Source organism: Spermophilus citellus (genome assembly GCF_964194105.1).
Source record: "Spermophilus citellus genome assembly, chromosome: 3".
NCBI classification, from domain to species: domain Eukaryota; kingdom Metazoa; phylum Chordata; class Mammalia; order Rodentia; family Sciuridae; genus Spermophilus; species Spermophilus citellus.
The window spans coordinates 153,212,737-153,228,522 of record NC_138184.1 but is presented as its reverse complement, the minus strand read 5'-3'; the positions used below and the strand labels follow the sequence as shown (position 1 = coordinate 153,228,522).

General features: G+C 35.1%; 1 long non-coding RNA gene across 1 annotated transcript in view; it reads left to right on the top strand.

Moving 5' to 3' along the window:
- LOC308643735 overlaps nt 1–12,371 on the top strand; it is a 50,556-nt gene extending 38,185 nt beyond the window's left edge. The window contains exons 2-4 of the long non-coding RNA XR_014020796.1: nt 2,793–2,894; nt 3,123–3,267; nt 11,610–12,371. This is a non-coding gene — a long non-coding RNA (uncharacterized lncRNA). The remainder of the gene's footprint in view (nt 1–2,792; nt 2,895–3,122; nt 3,268–11,609) is intronic.
- The last annotated feature ends 3,415 nt before the right edge of the window (nt 12,372–15,786 follow it).

Genomic DNA, 15,786 nt, shown 5'->3' with positions numbered 1-15,786 from the left:
CTCTCAATAGCACACTTAAAGCTTTTTTAACTCTTAGCTGCAAATTCTCAACCTTGTATCAATTTCACCATTTCTTTCTTTCTTTTTTTTTTAATAGCCAGACTGCAAGACACAGCTGTAAACTATTTCCTAACTGTATATAATGAAGCCACTCCAAATACAAGCTACTTGATCTCAAGTTGGTCCTTGATATAGTGAAAGTCCTTTTAAAAATGCCTTGTGTTGATATACATTTTCCCCAAAGCTCTAATATTCTGCCAGTCCTCTCATTGGTATTAGCAGAAACAACAGCTAATGTGTATCAAACACTCCTCATGATAGGTGTTTTATAAGGATCATCTCATTTAATCTTCACAACAACTTTATGACAAGTACTATTACAACCCCATTTTATAGGCAAAGACACTTACTTTGCTCCAGGGCACAGATGGAGGGAACTCTGAAGCAAATTGATTCCTTTCTGAAGTGTATTTTAATCACTAAGTGGCTTTGCATACCCCAACAGGCTATTCTAAACTTTCATTGTTCTCTCCTAAAGCTTCCTAGGACTCCTGCCCTCCAGTCATTCCCAGGTATCCTGAACTCACTCTCTTTTTTTTCTACTGGTACTGGAGGTCAAACCCAGGGGCATTTACCACTGAGCTTCATTCCCAGTCCTTTTTATTTTTTCTTTTGAGATACGGTCTCACTAAGTTGCTTAGGGCCTCACTAAGTTGCTGAGGCTGGCCTTGAACTCACCTTTCTCAGCCTCCAGGGTTGTTGGGATTACTAGCATGGGGCCACTATTCAGGAGGAGAAGCTAGCAGGCAGGAGAAACTATCTACCTCTTCCCCTACTTCTACCACTACGTTTCCTTATATATTTGAGAATTATCAAGTTCAGATTCTTTTATCTTCTTCTAGGACTTTATCATTTATTACCTCCTATATTTCTAACTTCTCCCTATTGTCTCTTTCTTCACAGGCTATGAAAGTAGCTAGAACTTTCTAGTCTAAATCATTAATTAATCATTAACTTGGTCACAGTTTGTAGCTATTTCCATTTTTCAGTTTCAGAGCCAAGTTTCCTGGAAAAAGCAGTTTTCATCTCTGGTCTCAATCCTTGAGATTATGAGACCATGAGGACAGAGACCACATCTATTTTGTTCACTGATCTACCCATCCACCCTAGGCACAGTGCCTATCCTAACAAACGTTTATTAAAGTTCTATCAAATTAATGAAAAGATTCACAGATGCAGGGAAGAAATAAATAAGATTTTCATTGCCAATAAGCTCTTGAAAAATTTTTAAGTCTTATGAACCAAAATTAAATTTTTCCTTCTTCATGGCTACTTCCATAATAGCTTTCTCTCTTACCACATATTTGCAGTGAGTAACAAAGTAAAACTACTATATCAAATAAGCATAGTTTATCTAATATTATAATAAAATATTTGTATTTGTCTTTCACTATCCTTTTAAGTATTTCCTAAGAATATTTTTCATCTTATCTCTGAATAAGAGATCCAGAATATCTTGGGCAAGATCCATGATTTTATGGCCACCTTTAGTGATTAGCTCTATCACAGTTCTGGGCTCCCTTGGACTGATCTGAAACATTCATTCAACAAAAGTGACTCTTTAGGTTAGATTACTGTCACTGTGACAAAATACCTGAGATAAATTAATTTAAAGAAGGAAAGTGTTACTCTGGCTCATGGTTTCAGAGGTTTAGTCTGTGATTCGTTGGCTTCATTGCTTTTGTTCCTATACGAGGCAGGTGGTGGGAAGTATGTGGTAGAGCTAAGTTACTCACCTCATGGTGTCAGGGAAGCAAAAATAGAGAGGGGGGATGGACCAAGGTCCCAAAGTCCCCTTCAAAGACACACCCCTCTCCCCTGATGACCTAACTTCCCACCTATTAAAGGTTCCACTCTCTCCCATAGCATCACAGGCTGGCAATCAAGACTTCAACACATAGCCTTTGGAGGACACACAAGATCCAAACTACAGTGGGAGATTTTTAGATCAATTCTGTTTATGTGACACACACACATATAAATATATATGCATATATATGATAATTAATATTAAGTGAATGTGAGTACAAATTTTGCATATATAGACACATATATTATAGTTTGTAACATACATTATCCACATTGGACTATTATGGTTTCCTTATTTGCCTGGTTGCCTTATTCTGAACTTTGTTTTTCTCTCTCTCAGCCCAAACTTTTTGGATTCATGTCTTTTAATGTGAATTTCTCCAGAAGGCAGTTTTTTGTTGACTCCCTTTGCTCTATGCATTTATCAACCAGTTCCAATCTGTGGACCCAGATCATCTTTGAAGGGAAAGGTGTAATTTCTACTCACTTAGGAGTGCTTTAAGGGGAGGTCTCATATCCTCTCATCTCCCCAAAAGGATTATCCTCCTACCATCCTAATGTTGCTCCCAGCTACATGTGTTCTTTAGGACCCAGGAGAATATAGAGTGCTAAATTGTCAAGGCACATATTTTTGGTTTAAAGCATTAGACATAAGAAATATTAGGTTGAACTCAGATAATCAACACTCAAGTTTTACACCCCATTGTCTCTGCATGGGAATGCCACAAATTCAATATCAAAATTTGCAATAGTCAAAATCTGAGAGTTTCAATATTATAATTTTAGGCAGTTCTTCCCACCCCTTCCCATAACACCCACTGATAGGCTTTCTTGTTACTCCTTGAGCATGCACGCCTCCATTTATTTGACCCTTCTGTCACTCACTTTTTGGCATGAGTAACTCGGCCTCTGTTTGTGCCTAGGTTCATTATGTGGCAGCTGTTTTCATTACCATCTCATTATTTCACTGAGGGGGAGATGTTTCCATGGTGATGCTGAACTGCATAAGCCGAGATTTTACTATAGTAAGCTTTTATCTACTCACTATACCAGTTAGAATTGAGCTAGAACCTTTCTAATAGGAAAAGAGTTTGTAAATCTCTCTTTGGTTTCCACTATCTATTTTTATTTTATTTTTTATTTTTTTTTAAAGAGTGAGTAATAGAGGGAGAGAGAGAGAGAGAGAGAGAGAGAGAGAGAGAGAGAGAGAGAGAGAGAGAATTTTTAATATTTACTTTTTTTTTTCTTTTTAGTAATTGGCGGACACAACATCGTTGTTTGTATGTGGTGCTGAGGATCGAACCCGGGCCACACGCATGCCAGACAAGTGCGCTACCACTTGAGCCACATCCCCAGCCCATGGTTTCCACTATCTATCTGTGCTTTTTTTCCATGAAGGTATGTTGTAATTATGAATTCTCAACAGATAGGAGTTGCAAAAGAAAACAGTTATTTCTTTTTACTGTAATTAAATTGCCCTTTCAATATATCCACGGAAATGTCCAGAATAGCATTACATAGCACAATTGACCCGCACTATTAATTTTTTTCTTCAATTGTACCACCAGGAAAAGAGACTCTGGAGTCTCAGAAAAAAAAATGGATGGGAAATAGTCCAGTTACTAACACAATTATTGCTTAAGCTTTGATTGCTTCCAAAGTTGTCACTGCCTGGGGACACAAAGGTCACAACAGCATTAAATTATTATATAATACTTTTTGCACTTATGAATGAGTGATATTGAATTTTCATTAATTGCTTTCTGCTTAACCCTAAATTTGCAGGATGATTTCATTAATAAATTTATTTTGCAGTAAGTCTTCAATTTAATTTAAACTTTCCTGATATTAAATCTTTCAACAGCAGCAAATTCTCTTTTCACCATTTGCTTTTGGAATTTTAGCCAAATCAAACCACATTTGTTTAACACTTAAGTTATTAAGCACTTAAATTTTTATTTGATGATACTGCTAACTGAGGTACAAAGGTAATTAAAAAGTTTAAAATAAATAGCATTGACAATGAGAGAGTTATTAAGGGCACCATTAAACAAATGGGTGAACAAGATAAATACCTTCATCATGATTAAGCCAATTTTGGCATCAAATTAGTTTAACATAAAATAATCTATGATATAAACCAATGGACTTCAATGATTCAAAGAATACTATTTGCACATTGACAACTGATATCTTACTATTATTTCTATAAATATTTTCCCACCAGGGCAATTTTTCAACAAATTTCAACCATCAGGATTTTATGTAACAGAATACCTTTTGAGAAACCATTATATGTCAGACATGGTGGTAGGATTTTTCTTGTAACTCCTTGTTTACTCCTTGAGCAGCAAAATGTGAATATTGATATTTCCATTTAAAATCTTATGAAACCAATATTTAAGGTGTTTATTAACTTGTCAAATATCAAACATTAAGTCAGCATTAGTATTAGAACTAGGATGTGCAAGTCTATTATTTCTAATGTATCACTGGAAGGTCACAGTCACTGGTAGCCACTGATAATCTTTAAATAAACTAGAAAAGTTTGGCAGGGGGTGTTTTCTGAACAATTACAAAGTGATACCATGCTGGAAAAGCACAGATAGCAAAATCTAGCATAAAATTCAGCTTTTATAAAGAATTTTGCATATTAATAATCAATATTCAGTAATATCTTGAGCAAATTAATGACATATTAAAATGGAAAATGGGTTTTTAGTAGATGAGGAAAGGTTTAGTGGGAAGTTCAAGTTCTAGTATAGCTTTTCTTCTCTATGAGCCCTCATTTAAAATTAAAGTGCATTAGGATTGTACACTACTGTTTAGTCTAAGCTCCTTTTATTTCAACCATAGTCCCACTTCTAAAGGAGATATATCTATCTCTACACAAAATGTATCTCAACTGTTCTGTTTCATGAGTATTTAGATTTGGCCCATAATATGTCAGAATTTATACATTTGAAATAAGTGTAGATTGAAGACCTGATTGATGGGCTTGCCTTAATATACCCTTTGGCATTCAAATTTCCATTTCATCGACCCACTGAGCTAGATTAAGTAAAATGCTGTCTTTGTTTACTAGGTTGTTCTTATTTACATTCCCCACAAAACTTTGTTTTCTAAATTTTAAATTAAGGGAAAATTGTGGATCAATGGGTAAAATGAAGAAAGTGTATTGGCATAAGATTATCAGGAAATCCTCTGGCCAGGATATTTCCAAAATATGCAAGATGAAACTAACACAACCAAAGTGTTCAGTCAAGTGTTTATGGAATTGAGTCCTTTGAAAATGGTAATTATAGACAAAGCAGAGCTCCATTTGACTGCTAGCCAAGTATCACCTGGTACTATTTTTGCACAGTCTATTATTATCGAGAAATGTCTTCACAGAGAGTGAAACTATAATGACCTTTCAGTCCTCTAAATGTGGATAAGAGCTCAATGTCAAAATACATTGCTATGCCTCACCACATAGCTAGAAAGAAAATTAATCAAAATTTTATGTGTGCAGATGGAAATGCTTAAGCCAGTTTTACAAACCAATTACTGTTCAGCTCCAAAAACCTGTAACTTGTTTGAGATTTAATACACACCAAACAGCCTCAGAACTCCTTGAAGAATAATAATTCAAACTTAATGTAGAATGGAAGTTGCCTACTATTTCTGTGTTCTTTAGTTTCTATATTTTTCAGTTCAGGTAAGTTATAATTCAGAGCCTCGCAGGAGATGCCTCTATAAAATACATTTTTTGCTGATTGGCCTTTTCACAAAGACTTATGCAGCACATTTTGAGTGATGTAGTGCCGTTGCTACTAGGGGGCCTCTTTCTGCACTCCTTGTTCAGGAAAAAATGCCCTGAGAATCCTGGAGAAAGCTGAATATCAATATCAATCTTACATCAATAAGTAAGATTTTATTTTAGCCTTCTTTGTGGCTAAAGCATCAGAATTACAACCACTACATCAAATTCTTCAGCATTTTTGCTTAGTAAATCTATAGATGTCTAAACTTTTAAAAAATTCTTTATTGGTGTATTTTAAATATTTTTTTCTATAGTGTAAATAATATGTACTCAGGGAATAAAAGTTAGGAAAAATAAACTAAAGTAAGAATAAAAATCATTCATAATTCCACCACCCACAGATAACCATTAATATTTTAGATCTTAATATTTATACTGTAATTTTATTAATACATTTTAAATAATTGATATAATATGATAATATTAATGACAGTCTTAGAACTTAAAATCTTCTAGATTTTAAAATTACAATGTAACTTATTATAACTGTCCTTTAATAAGCAATATAATTTTGAATGTTTTTCATGTCTTTAATAAGTAATGACTATGAAAATACTAAATACTACATATAAAGTGTTTTATTTTATGGATCTTTAATTTTTGTTTTATTACTCCCTAAAAATGGTTTGAAAAATTTAGATACCCCATTGCTAATTTTAAGTCAACATTTAAATTTTTTATCACAGGTTTAATAGTTACAAAGTATACCATTTCCACAGTATTAAAATATTAACATTTTAAATTAAAACTGTTACAGTGCTCTTGAATATGGCTAAGGGAATCTAATATTAGTGATTTGGTGCTCAAAACAAACATTTTAAAAATACATCAATAGGTGCTTTTTGTCAGAAAATATGTATTGTCCTTCTCCTCCTTATACTCATCTTTCCATTATAACTACTCCGCTGAACTTTTTAATTCTAATTTACTGTTTTTTATGCTTAGAAGTATTTATTTTTTAAAGACTTTATTGACTACACCTTTATATGTACTCTTTGAAACAAAAAATATGCACATAATCTGAAGTTTCATTTAGGTGGTAGTCATAAAGTTTTACATGTTTAAAAATCATCTTTTGGATTCAGTTATGATGGCATTTAATATTAAAAAAGGATCAAAGGATTCTAAATATGTGCTTTCTTTCTTTTTAAGTACTGGGAACTGAACCCAGGAGTGTTCTACCTGTAAGCAATAACTCCAACACTTTTAATTTTCTTTTTCATTTCTAGACAGGGGCTCACTAAATTGCTCAGGCTGGATTTTCACTTGCAATTCTCTTTCCTTAACCTCCCAAATAGTAGGGATTACAGATGTGCGCCACTGTGCCTGGTTTGTACTTTTTATAAGCTATTGTTAAACAGTAAGATTTATCATTCATAAACCTGGGCACAGTGGTGCACGCCTGTAATCTCAGTGGCTAGGGAAGCTGAGGCAGGAGGATGGAGAGTTCAAAGCCAGCCTCAGCAAAAGAAAGGTGCTGGGCTGGGGATGTGGCTCAAGCGGTAGCGCGCTCGCCTGGCATGCTTGCGGCCCTGGTTCGATCCTCAGCACCACATACAAACAAAGATGTTGTGTCCGCCGAGAACTAGAAAATAAATATATATATATATATATATATATATAAAATTCTCTCTCTCTCACTCTCTCTTAAAAAAAAAAAAAGGTGCTACGCATTTCAGTGAGACCCTGTCTCTAAATAAAATAGGGCTGAGGATGTGACTTAATGGGCAAGTGTCTCTGGGTTCAATTTCCAGCACTCACTCCCCCAAAAATGTATTGTTCACAGTAAAATTTCATCAGCAGTGCATCTCTTAATATGATGGGTACAGTTTTTTTAGTAGAATGTGTACTAATGAATAAATATGCCCTATTTCTAAAATGAGATAAATTTTACTGGAAATAACTAAAAGATCACTAATAAATATACAGCTTACATGAAATTTTTTCATGATTGTTTCTAAGTATGTTATTTACAAAAGAAACAACAACACATCCGTTTTAGTCCAAAATGAATAATAATGTGGTAGGAATGAAAAAATAGAGAAGTGTTTAATATGTGATGGTGAGCAGAAAAACTATCCAAAGAAAAATGTGAATTTAAAATATCAATAATATTTTAGAAAATATAACTGGATGTGGTGGCACATGCCTATCCCAGCAGCTCAGGAGGCTGAGGCAGAAGGATCTCAGGTTCAAAGCTAACCTCAGCAACTTAATGAAGCCCTAAGCAACTTAAGAGGTGAGACTCTGTCTCTAAATAAAATATAAATAGGGCTGGGAATGTGGTTCAGTGGTTAAGTACCCCTGGGTTCAATCCCTGGTACCAAAAAAAAAAAAAAAAGGAAATATTAATGAAAATATTTTTCATTTTTGAGTTTGAGAATAAGAAAAACAACCCACTCACTTAACCTCCATCATTGTTCTTTCCATTCAAATTTGATACATTCATAGGAAATATAAACAGAATTTCCAAGTACCTCACTCCTGGAAGCCATGGGGAAAAAAAATAACCAATACCTAAAGAAACTTCTCAGAAACCAACATTTTGAATTGCCCTTGGTTTGACATCCCATAGTCTTTATGCAATCTGGGAAAATGCAACCTTTGTTAGGTTCAGGATGGGTAAGAGGTATGCCTGTATCTGGTAAAATGGACATGGGTGTTAGGAAAAGGGAGGTAGAACAGGAAAAACAAACATTATACTGTAACCTTAGTTATTCAGCTGCATTGGTTTTCAGAAAAAAAAGTCACTTATAAAATGAAGGTCTGACCTAAAAAGAGCATACTACAGGGACACTGCTACATTGATGTTCATAGCAGCACAATTCACAATAGCTAGACTGTGGAACCAACCTAGATGCCCTTCAATGGATGAATGGATTAAAAAATGTGGCATTTATACACCATGGAGTATTACTCTGCATTAAAAAATGACAAAATCATGTAATTTGCAGGGAAATGGATGGCATTAGAGCAGATTATGCTAAGTGAAACTAGCCAATCCCTAAAAACAAATGCCAAATGTCTTCTTTGATATAAGGAGAGCAACTAAGAACAGAGTAGGGAGGAAGAGCATGAGAAGAAGATTAACATTAGACAGGGACTAGAGGTGGCAGGGAAAGGGAGAGAGAAGGGTAATTGCATGGAAATGGAAGGAGACCCTCAGGGTTATACAAAATTAAATACAAGAGGAAGTGAGGGGAAAGGGAAAAAAAACAAGGGGGAGAAATGAATTACAGTAGATGGGGTAGAGAGAGAAGAGGGGAGGAGAGGGGAGGGGAGGGGGGATAGTAGAGGATAGGAAAGGTAGCAGAATACAACGACACTAGTATAGCAATATGTAAAACAGTGGAAGTGTAACTGATGTGATGCTGCAATCTGTATATGGGGTAAAAATGGGAGTTCATAACCCACTTGAATCAAATGTGTGAAATATGATATGTCAAGAACTATGTAATGTTTTGAACAACCAACAATAAAAATTTAAAAAAATGAAGATCTGAGAATTGATTGTCAATATTTGTGTTCACTATAGAGCACCCTCAAGTATCCCCAAAGATACTGAATCTTGGGTTGGACATCATTGGTGTGCTGGGTCTCCAACAATAGAATATTAACCTAAATACATTAACTTAACCATATTTGTTTTTAAGATAGCTGGCTAATCTAACAGTCCTAGATCTGCTTATATATTTATTTATGTTTTAAAAATTCCAGTGGTAACAGTGTATGGCTGGTAGAGGTAGCTCAATCCCCCTGGGTATAGGTGGAAAGCTGAAAGACACAGGGAGAGGGAAAAATAAACAAAAACAAACAACAACACTTTCTGTTCACATACAGACGTGGTAGTAACAGAGTCCCTAGGATTGGAATTCAAGTGTTCTCTTATGGACCACAAATTTCCTTCTATTTTTTTTTAAGTTCAGCTTTAACATAGTTCCAAGTGTCCAGTACAGAGAACCAGTGAAGGAGCTTCATTACAAACAAGCCTCTTGTTAGGAAATTAAATTTTACAGAACCTGAGTTCGAGTGTCATCATCTTCTATTCATTCTTTGTGGCTTTTATCTATGTATTTTCTTGGTTTCTGCCTTTATCATTTGCCCTCTTGGTAGTTATAATCTTTGGCTTCTGATCTCCTAGAAAGTGGCCTAAAATTCTTTACCATGTATATAATTATCTTGACAGTTCTCTGAGTTCCATGGGGCTACGTGGAGACTGGGTTCATGTAGGTCTTATGAATTCAAGTAAGCACTGGAGAACGTCAGCAAGTGTTGAGGAGTTTAACTAATGCCACGTTTCAGATACTCTTGTACTTTTCCTCATTGTGCCTGTCTTTCCAAAGCTTCTCTCCCATACCCTGCATCTTCACTTATCACTCTCTTTGGACTACTTCATAGCTTCTTGTTTACTAATGTTTTCTTCTTCATTACTTTCATTTTCTCATGGCCCCTTCTCTGTCTTGTGACTTCTATTTATATATCCCTTTAGTTTTGGCTTCACTGCCCTTTTCCCTCAATATTCATAGTTGCAATTTTATTGGAACAAGATTCTGACTGATGCCCATGATTTTGATGCTTATCTATTCTGAGCCTCTGGTCAGCTCATAATTTGACCATCTATAGGTCTGAAGCTCATGGTTGGTTCAGGCAGATTTGGTGAAGGCAAAGCTGTCACCATAGCCTTGAGGTTGTCCCTTTAGTAAGGGTTACAAATAGAACACAATTTTTGTAGAATGCTGTCATATCCTCAAAAATAACATTTTGCATTTGAATTTTAAAAAAATAAAGCATTATGTTGTGAATATTCTTTCATGATGATAAATATTTTTCTATATCACTTTCATGTAATAGTTTCCAAATAACATAACATATTGAACTTGGTTAGCTTGAAAAATAATGCCCATACCCCATTCCCAGAAATTATTATTTAATTGATGTGAAATATGACCTGGGCTTTGGAATTTTCAAAAGATCCTCAGGTGATTCTAAATTACAAATGTTTGGAAACACAATATTAATGGTTACAGTGTCATGGAATGGATGCACAATAACTTATTTAATAAATGGATATATTTCAAGCTGTTTGTTAATTTTTTACTGCTTTAAACATTAGAAAGAACTTCCTTTTAGCAAAAAAATTTTAACATAATCATGGTTACTTACTTCGGACTAATTCCTACTTCTGTAATTATTGGATAAGAAAGTATGAATATATCGCACCTTCCCTCAAAAAGGATCCACCAATTTACACTTTTATAATTTAAGAATATTTTTTCCTATTCCCACCTAACATTATTTGATTGTTATCATTTTTATCTTTGATAAGCAAACAATGCTATGTTTTATTTTAATTTTATTTCTTGCATTACTTGGAAGGTTGAATTCTACCCATTCCTCCGTTTATTTTGCCCTTATATTTCTTCTTTGAATTATTTACACCTGGCTTTGTTGGTGTTGCTTTCTCTCCAATGTAATGATGTTCTGTTTGATTTATTTTTCCACCCATACTAAAATGATAGATCTTTTATCATATATGTTGTACATATATTTGAGATGGCTGTTTGCCTTTCATTATTGCTTTTCCATGCATATTTTTATGAAGTCAAATAATTCAGTCTTTTTTTATTGTTTTCATTTTTTGGTGACAGTTTCTCCACTTAAACAAATAAACAAACTTCCATTATTTATTTTCTAGCCCTCAAAAAATAACCCTTATCAAGACTAAAATTGTCTATTATTTTTAATGGAAAAAAGGTTAGTAAATTGAGTGTTGTAGTCTGATCTTTATCACAATTAAATGAGACCATAAGCAATATAACTGGAGTGTGTTGTTGAACTATTAGTTGCATGTAAGTCTTACCAGAAATATAAGATAAAAAATACAAAACACCTGCAAAAGTTAAACCTGGCCTAACACGTTTTTCCTTTTTTGCAGTACTCCTTCAGTTGGAATTTTCTTAAATGTCCTGAACTTTAGAGAAATGCTCATGGCAGAATAAATCCAGATGATGTCCATCCAAAGATCCATTTGCTCATTTTATTTCGTTATCAAATTCACAAGTATGAAAAGTTTTAAAAAGAGTTGGTTCCTCATACTGATCCTCTGACATTTGTATTTGTAATGTAATCTGTAGATATAGCTCTCAAGTTCTGTGGAAAGTTAGCATTAAATTACTAGCTAATGTTACTCTGGAAGAATTGTGTTCATTACAGCATGTATTTGAACCAACTCAAATATCCTTATAGTTGTCCTTCAGTTTATGATGCTGAACGTATGGCACTCTAGCACTATAAGAAAATAGCAAGGATGAGATTGCCTTGTTGTCTCATTTAGACAGTTAATTTTATCTTTGTTTTCGTAAGTCACATTTCATTGTGTTTCTCGATCGTGCAAAACTAATTGGCTCTTATCACAGTTACATTACCTTCAAAGGCAGATAGAATTAATGCAAAGTAAAAGATCACTACAATCAGAGATATCTGGTTAAAAGGGAGACAGGCTTGCATAAAGTGGCTGCACAATCCACAGCAGACTCTGGCAGAATAATAAATCATGACTTTCTCCAGGTTATCATCTTGTGCTCTAGTTCATTATTTTGTATCATTTGTTTTAACCTTGGATTGTCCCTACTACATCTGCTCTGCTGTGATTAATTCTGCTGATGGAAATAAACTGTCGAAGGGCAATGCTGTACTGCATGACTAATTCGCCTACCAAATTATGTTCATAAATTAACATTTTGTTTTTATTCATTTAAATAAATCAAAGTTGTCCAAAATTATTTTGTGTAGATCACTTTAATATCAATTTATAGTTATAACCTTTCAGCTGGGTTAGTTTACTTTCTTGTTGGTTAACTAATTCTTAAATGACTTCTACCTTAACTTTTCTATATCTCATAGCCAGGTTATTGTCTCTGTTCATCCAAGTGGAAGAAAGACTTTTTTCAGTTAAGTTGTGCTTTCTACCAAGCTCTCTGCTTTGACTCCTCCTTTTCCCCAGACTTGGCCTAAGCTCCTCATCCTCTGTTGCTATTGGTTATATGGAAATGGCTATTATTACAAAAAGCTAAATCATCTCATGAGTTTCTAGGGCCTCTACCAAAGGGAAGACTTTTTTAGATACTGAAGGCAGGGACCAAACTACATGTTTTTTTTTTTTTTAAATAATAGTAGTAGTACAGGGAATTGAACCTAGAACTTGCACTTTCTAGGAAAGCATTCTATCATCCCTAACCCCTTTTATACTATTTTGAGACAGAGAAACTGGAGACTTCTCAGGGTGGCTTTGAGTTTGTGATCCTCCTGCCTCAGCCTCCTGAGTAGCTGGGATTATAGATGTGCACCACCACCCCTTGCAAAGCCTTTCAATGTTTTTAATGCTTTCATCTTTAATAGTAGTTAGGACCAAGTAGGTTCTCAGTAAATTTTAAAAATCTATTCAAGAAGTCTACATGAAAGAATAATATTGATTATAAAATTGACATTATTTCAAGATTAGAAAAAAGTGATGATGAGAAATGTTTCTACATATTCTGCAACACTGGGTTACTTGATTCCAAAGACTATTTGAAGAATAGCTTAGTTTTTCTGAGACTTTTCAAATAAGTGGCTCACTGTTTGTCCACTCACAAGACTAAATTATATGAGAGAAGTTACAAGACCTCAAGTTAATTTCAGAAAGTTTTCCAAGTGTCTGTCCTTAACTTTTAAGTAAGAGTGTACTGGAGCCAACTCCTAGTGAGTCCCAGGTCTCAGGTGTGCACAGCTCTCCCAAGTCTGTGTTCAATGAGAGCATGTTGGTAACTTAGATTGGCAATGGGAGTATATAATTCCACAAACTCTATACATCAGGAATTTTGATTTCCAGAGAGATGGTTGTTAAACATTTACCAACACTTTATTTATATGCAAGGAGCAGGATGCTAGGCATAGCTCTCTTCCATTACCTTCCTGATCTAAATCTTAGCTGGTTCTTAGAACAATCGTTACATTTATATTCTCTCTATTTCTATCACTTTTTATTGGAATCACCCCTCACCTTTTCTTAGTCCTCTGCCCTATTTGAAATAAGCATTCTAGTAATTAATGTTTGAAATAAATATCCTAGAAAAACTCTCCAAGTGAAACAATGAGGAGGCAGTTCCTCCCAGGCCTTTAACTTAGCTGGTCACTTGCCACTGCAGATAGGTTTCCACAATAACACCTGCTTCTGCTTTACAAAGGCCATAGTCACCTTATGTTTTCCCTGATACAGTGTCTTACCTGAGTAATGCACACATAATTGAATCATCATATCAGATACAACTGAAGCACTCTTCAGTTATGTGACCAATGTGTTTTCAATGGAAATAAAAACATTTTTAAAAACCAGTTGTACTTGTTTTTTTTTTCAGTCTGTTTCATGCTTCTTATCACTGTACTAAGCATTGTAAGAGATAAAAGTCGTCATTTCTTTAGAAATTAAAAAAATAATTAAATACTAAACTGTTAAAAACATGGCCAATGTATCAAAGAACTGAAGGAATCAAGAAAGACTTTACGTTGGAATTTCTACTGGAGCTTTGTCTTGCAGAGGTTCACAGCCAGAAAACAAAGTTCAGGGCTTAGCAGGTAGAAAAAGATGCAAGATGCAGTTAGGGAAGTAGACATACTTTATTCAGAGGTGGCCACAGCCTGCAGCCTCTGACTTCAGTTTCAGTCCCCAGCCAGTTTAATTTTAGACCTTATTTTGCCCCATTTTGTTCCCATTAGCCCCTGAGTCTTTTCCATAGGCCCTTTTTATGTGTAGGCCAAACAAAGAAGGCACACTGACCACAGGTTACATAGGGGGTACATGCCCACAAGTTAATGTTTATGACCTTGAGTATATATGCTAAATCAGAGTATTTCTGACCTTGATTAACCATAACATAGCTGATTCTCAGCTCTGGCTACACACTAAAAACATAATGTAACTGACCAAAAGTCTCAGTGAGGGAGCCTAACTATAGACATTTTGGGCCTGGGCCAACAATCTCGTCTTTGAACAATGGCCAGGCCTGAGACATGCAGAGAGGAGGAAGGAAGACAGTTTATGTGGAACCAATAGCATGAACTTGACCTGTGAACAAGTCATATCAGACTCTTGGGAATTACTACGCAGTTTGACTGGATAGATCCTGTGAGGTTCTTAGAAGCGATGCAGAAGAACTTATTAAAGTTTGAACAGAATGATAAAATTAAAAGAGTGTCATTGAAGATTAATCTGTCAGCATTTTGTAGGAAAAATTATGTAGAAGAATAGGTAGAAATAAATGGGTCAGCCTTGATGGAAACCTTAAGGGAATTTTATCAGGGACATGTCACGACCAAAACTGATTGGAAAGCTGCTTATTGTGGCAGAGATCAGGGTACAGGAAGTGGAAATGTGACCTGGTGAGGTTAGATGGGAACTTCAAAAGCAGAGTGTCCAAAAGGTACAACAAACTTGTGTACGATACTGGCAAGTGCTAACATTAAAAAAAAAATGTATTTGATAATCAGAACAAAAATATAGAAAATCTCGACGATGGTGCAAAAAAGCTGATAATAGTGTGACAATGTGGCAGGTGTGAGAGAAATCATTTCAGGGTTCTTCTCAGGAAAAGTTACCAACACCAGGACTAACAAGCTTCTAGACTTGACACCACCTGGGTGCTCAGAGCAGGGACCAGAGCACAGAACTGATAGAATACAGAGGAAAGACAGAATCAAAGGAACAACTTGGTCTAATGGCTAAGGCAAAAGGTGGGTCAGAGTGTGCCATGCCCAGGAATATCTAGACACCCAAGGTTTGATTCTTATAATGCAGACCTTGAGCTGAGCCATTTTGTGGTATAGGAGAAACAGGGGTACACAGGGACCCAACCTCTGTGAATAGCTGTTGCGTTGCTGTGATTAATTCTAAATCTATAGCAGATTAAAGATCCAAAACTTTTGTTAGGATTGGTTAAGAAACTAGCAGATCCCTGTAAGTGTAGCTGAAGGAGAGTCAAGAACATAAAATAGAAGTTGGCCTTTGCAAATGAGGCAATTATACAGGTAATACCAGTCTGCAACTTAACTTTTTGATATTTTGTCCTACTGGCATG